Source organism: Podarcis pityusensis (assembly GCF_964106645.2).
Source record: "Podarcis pityusensis genome assembly, chromosome: 7".
Taxonomy (NCBI): Eukaryota; Metazoa; Chordata; class Lepidosauria; order Squamata; family Lacertidae; genus Podarcis; species Podarcis pityusensis.
This window is the reverse complement of record NC_138031.1, coordinates 17,078,241-17,093,297: the sequence shown is the minus strand read 5'-3', so window position 1 is coordinate 17,093,297 and position 15,057 is coordinate 17,078,241.

The window sequence follows — 15,057 nt, the reverse complement described above, 5'->3', positions numbered from 1 at the left end:
GTTCTGTAATGCGTTTGATGGAAGAATCATTTGGGGCAACTGAAGTTTGGAGTCTTTTCACATCAATATTATATTCTCGCTAGTTAGTGACAGTAATTGCCAGCTGCACTCAATTTTTGCCAGCTGTGTAATTTCTCCCAGAGGGAGAACAAAGTCAAAGAGGTGGTAGAACACTACAAAGGAAAAATCCATCCACAGTTGTCATTCTGGCTCCTCATCTGCATGGTATTTCATCTCTAACTGCTTCTCTGCGTCCATTATCTCCAACCTGAAAATTGCCTCCTCTTCTCTCAGATTACTCACCATATCCCTTTCCATTTGTTTCTAAGCTCCCTGTTCCTTCTTGAGGAATCATTTTTGTGTTTTCTTCCTGTTTCTTGGAGTACATATTGAGGTCAAGGGCAGACTTGCAACCAGGGCTGGCAGCAGTGCTGATTTCCGGCGAGATCTCACTGTAATATCACGAGATTCTGCACGCTCTGCCAGATCTTGTGAGATCTTGGTGATTTCTTGTGAGAGCTCGCCAAAAACTGGCACTGATAACAGCGCCGCTTCTCTGCTGGTGACGAAAGCAGCCAGGTACCATGGAAGCGCTGCCTCAGGGAATTCTGCCACCCGAGGTGGCTGCTTCACCCTGCCTCATGGATGGGCCAGGCCTGACTGCAGCAGTCTGGGAACTTCAGGGCCAAGTTTAAGTGCTTCCACCAACTCACAAGGTTATCAATAAGCCATTGTGTTCAATGACAGATTACCAGTACAGCGGTACCTCAGGTTAAGAACTTAATTCGTTCTGGAGGTCCGTTCTTAACCTGAAACTGTTCTTAACCTGAAGAACCACTTTAGCTAATGGGGTCTCCCGCTGCCACCACACCGCTGCTGCACAATTTTTGTTCTCATCCTGAAGCAAAGTTCTTAACCTGAGGTACTATTTATGGATTAGCGGAGTCTGTAACCTGAAGCGTCTGTAACCTGAAGCATCTGTAACCCGAGGTACCACTGTATTAGAATCTGGAAAGCTAGTAACATAGGATGCTGCTTTATACAGAGTCAGGCCATTGGTCCATCTAACTCAGTACTGTCTACACTGACTGTCAGTGGCTCTCTAGGGTTTTCAAAGGAGGGTTTTTCTCAGCCCTTCCTGGAGATGGTCAGTTTGCATTTCTTAGTACAGAAAGTATTGATCTGATGTGTAGAGATATTTCCTATTCTACCTAATTCAAGAGGGTTCAGGAAGCTTCTCTGTGTGAAATAAACTTCATGAAGTTCGGGTTATTCCTTCTGGGAAGCTGAGTACAGCTGGTTTAAACTGATTCTCTTATCCTTTCTGCCAAGGTCATGCTGACTATAATAGTAGGGCCTGAAGGAGCCTGGGCTTCACTCACTTTCTCTTTCTATCTCTTTGTTCTGGTGTGGTGTTCTGTATGCTATAGTGTTAAGGTTTAGTCTTACTATAAGTTCTAACAAAATAAAAAAATTCATTCCAGTAGCACCTTAGAGACCAACTAAGTTTGTTATTGGTATGAGCTTTATCAGATACATATCTGAAGAAGTGTGCATGCACATGAAAGTTCATACCAATAACAAACTTAGTTGGTCTCTAAGGTGCTACTGGAAGGAGTTTTTTTATTCTGTTTCGACTACGGCAGACCAACACGGCTACCTACCTATATCTATAAGTTCTATGTCAAATTTAAGTTAAGTCTGCTGCAACTGAATTTCCTATGGACTCTGCCAATCCTGAATGTATTGGATTTGTGACCATTGTGCTCATTTGCCTTCAGTAGCAGTAGAGCTCTGCCTGATGAAATACAATTGCCTCTGGTCTATTTTTGGGGAACTCTGCAATGTGTTTAAGTTGTCCTCCTCCATGGATGACAGAGATGCCAGGGATTGAACGTGGAACCTTCTGCACAGGTGCAAAATGTCTTATTCTTTTTTTTAAAGCGGATTTGTTGTGCAGGGCGACAGAGCTCTTTAATCCACTTTTACAGTACAAACCTAAAGTTTGGGTGTGTTCTCGAATCCCTTCCAAGAAATACTCGCAGTCTGTGAGTCAGGAGAGGACGTGCGCTTGTGTGATGTGGTTCGGATGGCTTTGTCTAGTTTCTAGCAAATGGCAAGTATGCCAGAGGATGTGCCCAGAATCTCTGGCAGTGCATAAGGGTTATGCCACAGTTTGGATGGTTGTCGAAAAGTTGCCCTCAGGGTAAGAAGTTTGAACTCTGTTGGTTTGGAACAATTCAGCAGATGCTGGTATGAATTGAAAAGGCATTAGCAGGAATAAAGTCTGGGTTTAGAAGCCACCTTGGGATTTAACTTTAAAATAAATATTGTATCAGAAGTTAACTGTAATCAGACAGTGGCAGGCTTGTGTTAAGAATGAAATTGGAAATCCATAGGCAAGAGAACTGATGGGACCTGTGGGGATACAGATTATAAAATATCAATATGAATCTCATGATTCTTCTTTGACTGACACATATTTAATTCCTTCAAAAGAAATAAAATATGTGTACAGCCCTGTCCTTGATTAGAAGCAGATACCTTCCCAGTTCATTCCTGGGGAAAACAGAATATTTTCTCTCTCCCACTATCCATTTGTTCTTGTGTACCTTCATCCTTTCACACCATTTTTGTCTTCAAGAGCACATAGGCAGTTTTAAAAAGACAGTGGTGAGCCAAGAAATGAACTTTTAAAAATAAGGTAAATAGCAAGTGTGCTTAGACATGTGGCAGGCTGCATGTGAGGTCCATTTAAATAATGTTCAAATATGTCTTATAATGAATTTTCGCCAACTCCCAACCAGACCCGTTGATGATAATGCAAGATGACTCACAAATTCAGCCCCATTTTCTCATTCAATTACTTGTGCAGTGGAAAAAGAGGCTAGAGTTTTATAGCCTCCTTCTCTTTTCAGCACAGCTTCTAAGATCTTAACTATTAATCTCCCAATTATCAGAATTCATTGCATGTATCTGAGAAGTCTCATTTCAACTAGGGCATTATCACCCAACTGAAGAAAGCTTACTGCTGGTATGTGTTTACCAGCAGTTAGTCAGACTGAGTTCAGCTGGACTTACACACGTGTAAATGTGTGCAGGACTTCAGCCTCCATTGATTAGTCTTATCTCAACCAATTAAATTTGCACAATTTTAATTGCATAAATTTGCACAATTTTGCACAAGTTAGCTCTGACTGTTAGCTAGGCAGACTGAGGCAGAAACAGAATAATCAGGCAGGGGAGGAGATGTAGAGCCAGGCAGAATCTGAGGGAAAATGCTGGCTAGTAGAGAAATCTAGTCTTGGGGTGTGTGGTGGCATTGAATCTTTGTCATACTCCAGTCAAGCCAGTGGTGTAGTGTGGGGGGCACAGGGGTGGTTGCCCCGGGTGCAAAATTGTTAAGGGTGCAACATTTTAACACCCAGTGCTGCCTCAGCACAGCTGTGTACTTCCATAACATGGTGGCATGCAAACCAGGAAGTGATCTCTCCAGGCAATGGAATAACTCTTTTTATCTCTGCGCCTACAATCTCCTGGTTGAAGTCTGTTTCCCTTCCTGCCCCCCCGGGCACTGGCAACCCATGCTACACCACTGCCTCAGGCCCTCTGTTTGGAAGCACCCTTTGACTCACCCTACAGCACAAGTGGCTTAATAGAAAGGGATGAATCTACTTTGTAAAGAGAGCTGGGAATAAGACAAAGCAGCGTCAAAAAGGTTGCACAGCCTCATTTTAAAATTAGATGTGAAGTAGCTCTTAGACACAGGCCCGAGGGAGCTGCAGTTCTTTCAGCAGCAGCTCTGAGGGTATGTCCCCATGTCCCCATGCACACACCTTGAGCACTGCTCTCAGAGAGCTGCATGCAATAATTAAAATATTGGTGGTAAATCACAACCAGGTTTTTAATCCCTCAAATAACAAGGTCTCTAGGTTGGGGAGTTTACATTTCCTGATTGCGTCTGATGAACAGACCATTGTCTGTTGAACATTCATTTAAACCTTTATTACCTTACCTTGCAAGAACTGATGAATTACTATCTCATTTTAGTGGGCTCTGAGGCTACTTAGTTTTGTCGAGCGACCTAAGCTTTTAACAAAGGGCTCCAGTTTGATGATGACAGGCACTGAAAGCACTAAGGAGGATTTCTTGGGAGAAAGAGATTTAAGTGACAAGCAGTTATAAGTGAGGAGCAAATAAGGGGTCACTCAGTTACCAGGTCCACATAGGCTGCCATGCAGAATACATTTTGTAGAGGACAGCTAACAGTTCTTTCAATAGGTGATTAGAGACAATTTGAATGTGTTATAAGTATGCAACACCAGAGGGCACCAGAGAGCAAAAACAATTCTATGTGATTTTTACACAGTGTTTTCTTTTGTTATAGTGATTTAATTTCTGACCTATTTATAGCATTCCTCCCCCCCCCCGTGTAAATCCACCCATAAACTGATTAAAATAAATAAATGAATAAATGTAAACCATGTTGGAGACACACACAAGAGAGGTAGCTATGATTCTCATATCACTGGGTTCCCTCAGATTATATCTTTATCCAGCATCCATCCCTATTTGCTTTCACAAATCTTACATGGTAGTCAGTACAGTGGTACCTCGGGTTAAGTATTTAATTCATTCCGGAGGGCCGTACTTAACCTGAAACTGTTCTTAACCTGAAGCACCACTTTAGTTAATAGGGCCTCCTGCTACTGCCGCGCCGCCAGAGCACGATTTCTGTTCTCATCCTGAAGCAAAGTTCTTAACCTGAAGCACTATTTCTGGGTTAGCGGAGTCTGTAACCTGAAGCATATGTAACCTGAAGCGTATGTAACCCGAGATACCACTGTACTATTTTTCTAGAAAAGGAGGTGCCGGAACTCACCATGAATGCCTCCCTCGCTCTCTTAGAATGGCGGTGGTACCCACCTGAGAGGTGCCAAAACTCAGTTCCTGTAAGATCTAGCGGAAAAAGAGCCCTGATGGTAGTTAGTCTATGCCTTGTCTATACAGAGCATTTGTTGTGATTTGTTTACAGTGTAGTTATAGGCAGTAGTGAGGACTGGTGCTTATTGCAACTGGTAGGATGAAAGGCAGGGAGCCCAAACAGTGGACCCACAACCACGGGGCGAACCACAGCCAATAATTCTAGTTTTCATAGAATTTCCTGCCTCCTTTCACTGTACTGTTTTAAAAATGCAATGTATGTGGCCTTGCTTTCATTGGTGGAAGAAATCTGGGTCTATCAATGCAACAAGAAAGAAAGGCAGGATTATGAATGCTAAGAATTAAATAAACTACCCTATCTTGAATGATCTCCGTTAGCACCAGCTCAGCCAGACTGTGGCATAAGATTTTACGGTGGTAAAAATTAGTGCTGACCAAGGCTATTTTTAACTTCTTGATAACACATTCAGAACGCGATGCCTACAAAGAATGCTTCAGTTTATTGCTGTCTCTCCTGCCTCCACCCCGCCGGAAGCTAATCTAAATTAGAATCTCCTGAGATCAATAGCTCATATATATTTTTTACAGCAGAACATTCTAACTGTATCATATAGATTAGATAAATCATCTTCCACTGCACTTGAAAGTTTATAAGTTGCAGGGGTAAAAACTACATCAGAACTGGCATTAGGAGAAATAGCTATAAAACACCATTTTTCTACAAGTGCTGGCTTTAAAGCATAGCAGCTATTTTGATTGCAAATCCATTCCAAGATCATGGTAGGACTGCTGTTCTTACAGGATAAACATTACTCTTTATAATATCGCTTGGTGACATGTTGCAGAGTTCTTGTGAAATGAACAGATCAAGGATCATGCGTGGGATGAAATGGGAGGACATTCAAAGTAAAAACTATGCATTTATAACACCCACCCACACTGAGAACGCATTATCATAGATTCAGAAAGCTGTCTGGTGAAGGAAATGGCACAATCAGTTAGCTGTAGCCTACCTTAGTTCAGGCTCTGGTGGAATGAGCAGATGAGACCAATAGTGGGTCCAATGGTCAAGGAGGCGATTTCTGCATGTGCTACAAAGGGAGGCGAGGGGCAGATGGGACTCGCAAGCCTGGGAAGGTAGCCCATCTAGGAGAAGGAAAACTCAATACCTTTGGGAGAAGGAAAGGCTAAGGAGTAAACCCTACACAAATCCGGAGTGGAGCTCCTGCTTCCAGCAACTCCTGCAGCAAATCTGGTGCCAAACGTATTGCTCTGCTTTCCTTTGGACCACATCAGTGAGACCGAGAGATGACTCTTGTCATCTGGGCAGCCCATGACCTCCATACACACTGCCCAGGTTTGCGCCCCAAGGAGGTTCCTTTGGTTCTGCTAATGCAGCCATTTGGCCTTACCCCTGGAGGCACACTCCATTGTCTCTTGAGACAGATGGCTACCAACAACCTTAGTTCGGATCCCAACTCAGAACTACTTCACAGATAATGATTTCTTTTGCAGGGATGTAGGAAATAGCTGTTTACACAGTGGTAGGCCTTGTGGTACCATCCAAATGTTGTGAACTACAACTCCCATCATCCTTGATCACCAGCCATGCTACCTAGGGGTGAGGGGAAGTGTATATCTGAAGCATCGGATGGGTGTGATGATGTGAAGGGCTGCAGCTCAGCAGGAGAACACTTCATATGCAGAAGGCTCCCAGGTTCAATTCCTGACACCTCCAAACAGGGGTGGGAATGTCCCCCTGTTTGAAACCCTGGAAAGGCACTGCCAGTCCATGTAGGAATGCTCAATAAACAGGTCAACTGGAGGAGCCCTCTATTGCTTAGCCGAGCTAAAATCCGACAAGTTCTGGAGTAACAGGCTGAGCTACTGGTTGGAATCGATATGTCAGGTGTGCGTGCAGGAGCCAGGCCCTGTGACCAATAGGACTTTGCAGGACTGGGGCCTTCCTAAGTTTGTTCTGAAGAGGCAAGGCTCACAGGTGAGGCTGATTGGTAACTCACAGAACCTGGTGGCAAGAGCTGGGAAGGGATATAAGGTCAGCATTTTCCCTTCAGCTCTTTGCCACAGCAACACGTTTCCTGCCTGTTTAACTCCTTGCTTCTTCATCCTCGGACCCCTGACTTCGTGACTCCTTGCTTCCTCAACCCTTGGACCTTTGGTTTCTGGACTCCTGGCTCTTTGACCCTCAGACTCTTGGCTCCCTGACTCCTGGCTTCCGGAGTCCCGTTCCTCCTCCCACCCAGCCATCTTGCCCCCGGTCCCGACGTCCTCAGCCAGGACATCAACTGCCAGTGAACCAGACCATGACATGATAACTCTGTATCTCATCTCTAACACTTTCTTCCAGCTCCAGAAATTCCAGGCTTTAGCCTAGGCTGAGGATTTTAGCAATTCTGTGCTACCCCTGATTAGAGGAGGGTGCTTAGGGACTAACTATAGTCATCATGACTAGGTTAGAATAAATTATTATGAATAGCTATGGCTGACTTGGGAGCGATCTGGAAATCACATATAATGAAATCAGCATTCAGGGTCTCAATTTCATTTAGCGATATTTAAAAGTTATAAAAATTCAGAGCATAAATTTACATTACTAGGTCCTAATCACAAGGGAGCCGTTGTTTAGCTCACTGTTTAATTTCCAGATGCTGGGTGTGTGAATTGCATAAACGGAGCCTAGAAATTCTGGGCCGGGGGTGGGCAGAGAGAAAGGAAAGTACGAAGGAGGGCAATTTGGCTTTAACAGTTACATGGAAGAAAGCAAGTCAGTCTATAGGCCAAAGGTGGGGGATGTTTTCAGCCCAAGAACATTATTTCTCCTTGGAGAGCCTTCTGGGGCCGACATGCCAGTTCTGGGCAGTGCCAGAGGCAAAAGTGTGTGGCACAATGAAAATGTGACTTGGGGAGAACACTTTGGTGCAGCTGACGTAGCAGTTTGACTCCACAATCCATTGTCTCTCAAATGGCAACAACAACCACTGCCCATAGATGTTGAAGCAGTTTGCAATAAGCAAAATCAAAACACACAATCAAAATACCTAGCTGTCCAATAAGCATGATTTCAGATGATTTACATTTTTAAAAATCCAAATGCTTAAATATGCAATATCCATAATAACTATAGCTATGTAATTTAAGACTGGAGAAACTGACTAGGCAGTATGATAGAAGATGCCTTATAGCAAGTCAAATCATTAGATTGGTCCATCTAATTCAGTATTGCCTTCTCTGCAATAGTCCACTCTGCAACCATCCTCCTGCTTGACCACTGGCCATGGTGGTTTGGGGCTGATGAGAGCTGGTGTCTAACAGCATCCCTTGATGTCTTCCAGATGTTTTGCTCAAAAACGGCCATCAGCCTCAGCCAGCATGGCCAAAGCCAGAGATTATAGGGGTTGTGCTCAAACTTCTGAAGGGCATCAGTTCTGGGAAGGCTATGCCTCTGGCATGAGTAGACCAGTCCTGTCCCAGAGCAGAGAGGGGAAAAAGGCTGGAGAGAACAAACCAAACTTACCTTCAAGAGGGTAGTAGTCAAGAGGTAGCCTAAGCAACACAGAGGCATCAGGGCCTCTGCACTGAAGGAGTGCTAAGTCCAAATGCTTGGATATAAGAAAGCGTCATTTTCCATTTCCCCCCTGTATTCATCACATGCATCACTGTTTCCTTTCCACTACTGTTCAGCTTCTGCCAAAAATAACTGTCTCACAGTACTCTGTGGCGAAATTATGTAATTTACACAGATAACTATGTTGATTACATAAACTATGTTGTCTTTACATTATTCCACCCCATTCATTTCAATGCAAAGGAAACACAATACAAATGGAGGAATGTAATCAGTTACGTATCATTTGCAGACTGAAAGCAACAACAGTGAACACCAATCGTATTCTCTGAATTGCTTTCTTTTCCAGAGATGGGGCAATTTGGCAAATATGACCAATTTCCTCTCCTGTTTCTGTTTCTGTCAGAATTCTCCGCCATCCCTACCCAAAGGTAAAGCAGCCAGACATTTTAAAGCACACTTTTCCGTACATTTGGGTAGGAAAAAGTTAACAACGAAATTGTTACTAACCCTGGAAAAGCAGTAAAATCGCTGTACAGAAACTTAATTTTGAAAAAGGGAAGTCTTTGGCATCTCAATGGAATCTTTTCTCTGCCAAAGCAACTGACCTGTTTAATGTAGGCTCCATGATAAATATAAGATTTAGTATGGGGCCAGGGAGACATAATTCTTTTAAAGTCCAGCCAGGCAGGCAGTGGGAGTCGTCATATGTAATCATTCCTGGGTTACTAGCAGCTTGGCTTTTCAAATTAAAGTCCAGATCCAATTGTGCTGGATTCATTAAAGAAGAGAGAAGACTCAGAGCCGCCCAAGGAGCACTTCCCTAGTATATCACACCTTAGGGGGAAAGCAATAAAAAATATTCTTAAGAAAGAGGGGAAAACACTGCAAGGATTCTTGTATAAACAGGGTAAAGGATGAGCTTCTCAAGGCCCTTCCAGATTGGTGTGAGGGCTATTTTTGTGAGTTTATTCTGCAATATGTCACTGATGCAATCATAGGACATTAGTGGTGGATTTATACTGGATCCTCTCCACATCATTCCACTTTCTTACTTGTTTCGTTATGCTTTCCCAAAGTTATTGCATGATTGCCATATGGCATGGCACTCTTGCACTATGGCGAAATGAAAGCGGGACATTTGTGATACGAAAAGTTACAGGATTTCAGCAGGAAGTTACAGGATATGCACTGATGGACATGCACAAAGCAGTCTGTCCACCCATGGGGGGGGGCAAGGCACCCGCCTGACATCATCCTGTGTTTGGTTCTGTCTAGCTGATTAGGAGTGAAATGTCCCAACAACAGTTGCTTTAAATTACAGTCATACCTTGGGTTACAGACGCTTCAGGTTGTGTTTTTTCAGGTTACGGACCCACCGGAACCCCGAAGTGCCGGACGGGTTACTTCCGGGTTTCGGGGGTCATGCATGCGCAGAAGTGCCGAATCGTAACCTGCACGTGCGAAGACGTGCCGCTGCCGGTTGCGAACCCTGTGGGTTGTGAATGTGCATCCCGCAACCCAAGCATCCACTGTACTTTCTTTTGATCCCAAGTGCTTGGAAAAATCTGTCAAAATCTTTCTGCAATTTCTACTATTTTTTCATTTACTTAATTTAAGGGGGAGCAGTTGCCCCCCAGTGCTCGCCCTGGCTACATCCATGTGTCTACCCGAAATCCTTTCCAGGCATAAACAGTATTGAAAGTGGGATTGCGTACACCAATGCCATCATGAGCACAAATTATCATGAATGCACAGTAAAAGGTAAAGTAAAGGGACCCCTGACCATTAGGTCCAGTTGTGACCGACTCTGGGGTTGCGGCGCTCATCTCGCTTTATTGGCCGAGGGAGCCGGCGTACAGCCTCCGGGTCACGTGGCCAGTATGACTAAACTACTTCTGGCAAACCAGAGCAGCACACGGAAACGCCGTTTACCTTCCCGCCAGAGCGGTACCTATTTATCTATTTGCACTTTGACGTGCTTTTGACCTGCTAGGTTGGCAGGAGCAGGGACCAAGCAACGGGAGCTCACCCCGTCGCAGGGATTCGAACCGCTGACCTTCTGATCGGCAAGTCCTAGGCTCTGTGGTTTAACCCACAGCGCCACCCACATCCCTATAGTAAAAGTAAAAGCACAGTAAAAGGGACACCTTTAACCTTTGCAATGAAGAAAAAACCATTACTTTGCAAATTAAGCTCACAGTTTGAGCATATGTTAGCCAGTGGGAGGGTGGGGGAATAGCTGGGAATCTGCTGAGGCCAACACAATTCTGGGGGCTTCCACTGTTGACCTCCAGAGCCTCTTGACTCTTTTGCTCATCTTCCTTCTTTCTAATGTATTGCCAAAAAACCTGAGATGGTCGCTATACAAAACTGGCAGCAATTATTACAGGCCACTCAAATCAGAGAATAATTAGAGAGTGGGATGGAATGAAGGAATACATGAAAAAATATGGTTCCGGAATTGAAATATTAATAGAGAATGTGTAAAACGTGCAGGGGTAAGCAAGAAAATAATAATAGAATCAATTGAATAATTATTAAATTAGAGTGGTACCTCAAATTACATACTCATCAGGTTACAGACTCCGCTAACCCAGAAATATTACCTCGGGTTAAGAACTTTGCTTCAGGATGAGAACAGAAATTCTCTGCTCTGGCGGCGCGGCGGCAGCGGGAGGCCCCATTAGCTAAAGTGGTGCGTCAGGTTAAGAACAATTTCAGGTTAAAAACAGACCTCCAGAACGAATAAGTACTTAACCCGAGGTACCACTGTATAACAACCCAACAAGATGGAAGAAGCAAAATATTGAGATCACACATGGGTGAAGGGGAGTGGGGGGTAGATAGGAACCTATAATATCATTTATAATATAATTTGTTAATTGTGTTGTATTTACATATAGCAAAGGGAAGCCTAGAGCGCTTAGATATATTTTAATTTAGGTAATCTATGTAATAGGCTTATGTTAGAAAATGAATATGGGTTTTGAATTTGATGTTTGTAATTTTTGGGGGGTTTTGAAATAAAAATTAAAAAACAACAACTGAGTGGGTCGCCATAAAAGAGCACAGATTTGCACAAAATGTGGCTAGCTTGATGTACAGATGCTGAAATCTGAATGGAAGCACAATAAATAGACCATATTGGGGAAGACTGTGTCCAGGTGGTGTGTCTCTGTTCAGCCTGATGCTCAGATGTTGTTCCCTGTCGATGGGCAACTGTCAAGGCTTCTGCTCTTTCTTCTTAGGTGTCTTTAAACCACACTTGGACAGACAGAGGACTGACCTCTGTAAAGCAGGATGTGAGGCCACCCTATTGCTGCTGCTGCTGCTTGTCTGTCCACTCTTGAGCATCCAAGCAGTGGTGAGAGTGAGGACATGGAACAGCATCTTCCACTTGTCCATTTACCTGCTCCAAGGAAGAATGGTCCCAAGAGCTTTGGCTTCCAGAGGAGCTGTTCCTTCAGCACCAATGGAGTTAGCTCAAACTGAGAACTTATTTAAGAACTGGAGGGCGAGACCCTGAGGGAGCAGGCAGCCCCCCCAAGGTGCTGTAGGACTCCAACTTGCATCACCCACAGCCAGCACCGCCACTGACCAGGATGATGGTAGCCCAACAACATCTGTGGGGCCACAGATTCCTTATCCCTGAACTGGGTCACCCCACAACGCTTCCTTGCATGAGTCGCTACATCTATGGCAGCAGCATTACTGTGCATTTGGTAATTTTATGCTTCTTTGGCTTGTGTTCCTTCAGCTGGCCTTTCCGTTCTAATATCCCAAGACCCTAATTTAAGGCTAAGTTGGGTCTCCAGCCTCTCTGGTCTGTTTGCGCTGTTAAATTGCCGCACAGCTCACTAGAACAACCACTCAGCATTGATTATCTTTTTGTCTCACAATAGTGTCTCGTTCCATAAACTGTGGCTTTGTGCGTCGGGAAGGGGGAGAGGCAATTAAAGAAGCATCTTGTTGTTTTGCTCGTTTTCAGTAGTTAATGATTCCACCGGCTTCTTTTTAAACGTTTCGTTCAATATTTTATTACTTATTGAAATTGAGGCAGTGTGGTAAATTAGAGCCCGTGCGTGCTATTTCGCTGTGCATGCTTCAGGAAGATTTCTGGGTTTATACAGAGTTTACAAGCTCCTTTTCCTTCCTAGGGCCCAAGGCAAGGATGACTGATGGCAGGAATGGGGAGGGGGGCCCTGTGGCCCTACAGCTCACGCTCCGGCACTGGGGGGGCGGAAAGCAGGTAGGGGTGGGGCTGGGGGGTGGTGCACCGCCTGTGGGGGCATGGCACCCAGCGTGGGCAGAGGGGCAGCCGTGATGGCACCCCACCGGGATCGCACTGCTGGTGGCGGTGCGCTCCCCCCGCACTCCTCTTTCTTTGCTAGTGGGGCTGCACCTCCCATCATTCCTTAACCTTAGCCATGCTAACTAGGGCTGATAGGTTGCAATTCAAACATTTATGGGGTTGGGAATGGGGTTTCCCCAAACCTTTCCATGGCAGCAGGAGTGGCCAGCTCCCATCACCCCCAGCCAGCATGGCCAATGGTTTAATATCTTCTTTAGCAGCCCCTCACAAGGCATGGTTTGTATGCCAACGTAGAAATAAGATGGAATGGGTTGCTTCCTTTCATTGCTAGTTGTCAGATACTGATTGGGTAGAGGAGGAGGGGGGGAATAGTGGATGCCGCCTCCTCAGCCTGAACTTGCCAGAGAAGAAGGAGACATTACTGTGGTACCTTGGTTTACGAACTTAATCCGTTCCAGAAGTCCGTTCTTAAACCAAAGCATTCTTAAACCAAGGCGTGCTTTCCCATAGCAGCGGGGGACAAATGGAGCACACTCAACAGGAAGTGAAACATGTTCTGCTTCCAAGGCAAAGTTCACAAACCAAAACGCCTACTTCCGGGTTTGCAGCGTTCTTAATCCAAGTTGTTCATAAACTAAGCTGTTCTTAAACCAAGGTACCATTGTATAGATTTGGAACGGTGGGTTGTGAAAGGTCCCAGACCAGAGGGGAGAAGCTGGGAATTATTGGAAGAGGAGCAGGAAGAAGCAGTAGCACCAGGGGAGAGACAGCAGACAGACTCAGTGTCTTTGGAAAACATTCCAGACCCCCGCTTCTCCCAGAACCCAGCAGGCATTGAAAGCAGGAGAACAGAAAGCTCAGAGGCAGAAAGCTCAGCTTAGCCAATGTAGGGATGACGTATAATAGGAGACGGAGGGGGTGGGGGGCTTTACTCGGAGCAACACCATTATTACTACAAGAGCTCCTTTCTAAGCCCCTCTCTGTGAATATTGAATAAAAAGACTTGGTAATGTGATGGACTGGGACTCGGGCTCAGGCTCGAACCAGAGGAGTCTCAGTCGGCACTGGATCCTTTGCCTCAGGTGGCATCTGAAGCAAGTCTGGGGCCTGATTCTGAAGAGCCCCTGCACAGGTTCCCCTGCAACAAGCACCAGCTGGGCCAAGTCAGGGGCCTGAGCCTACCCTGGCTCCAGATGCAAGGATTACCTCGTTGCCTCCAGCTGGGCAATCACTTACAGCTGTTCCTGGGTCAGGAAAGGCTGAGGTGGCCTCTGGGTCTAGTAACCCACGGACATCTCCCGAGCTGCAGAGACTAAGGTCTGAGAGGAGGAGAGCCCCGAGTACTCGCAGGAGGAGTGCTCGCCTTCAGGCAAGACAGGGAGGTGAGTCACCGGGGGATCAGGACCGGCCGTTACCCCGACAAAGATAAAAGGCTGTTGGACCCTGCCCCAGGTTGTGGGAGCAACATTGCTGTTATCTGCCTGTGATCCTGTGCCTGACCTTGCCTGGTTTCCTGCCTCGTGTCCTGTCTTGGCGCTGCCGGACTGACTTCTCATGGAACCCTTGGATTCGGGACTGGACCTGGACCGTGTTACTTGGGTAACCCCCTGGCCCAGCACAGGTAAGAACTCTCCTTCTTTATCCAATTCTTGGCTGCCTACCATGGGGGTGGGGATCAGATTCCCTAAAGCCTGGCACTAGTAGGGATGCTTGAGGAACTCAGTGCTTGCGGAGAGTGCCTGGGGCAACCCAGTCAGATAGGCAGGGAATGATGATGATGATGTCTCTTCTTTGCTTGTTATTTAATGAGAGGCTGGGGAGCTGTGTGTCAGGGATGCTGTAATTGTGTCCAGAATTGCAGACATTGCATTGGGCAGGACGTGGGTAGGTGTTACTAAATGACCTCCAAAGTCCCTTCCAAGTATCTGAGTCTATGATGTGAACTGACTTGATTGGCATCTACCGGACTAATGCGTAGATTGGAACTCATAGGGCAATTCAGACCTTGGCTTCTGAAAAGTGCGGCTTTATGTAGCAACGGGATCATTACAGCAGAAGGGGTGGGTGCTGGAGGGGCGGTGCAGACTGGTGGTTGTTCTAGTTTGGAGCTGATATAGCGATTGGGACCGATGCTATCATATGACAGTGGTGAGGCCAGCAGATCCCAGGCCAGCTGAGCCATCCTTGCCTTCAGAAGGTCTCATTTTGGGGT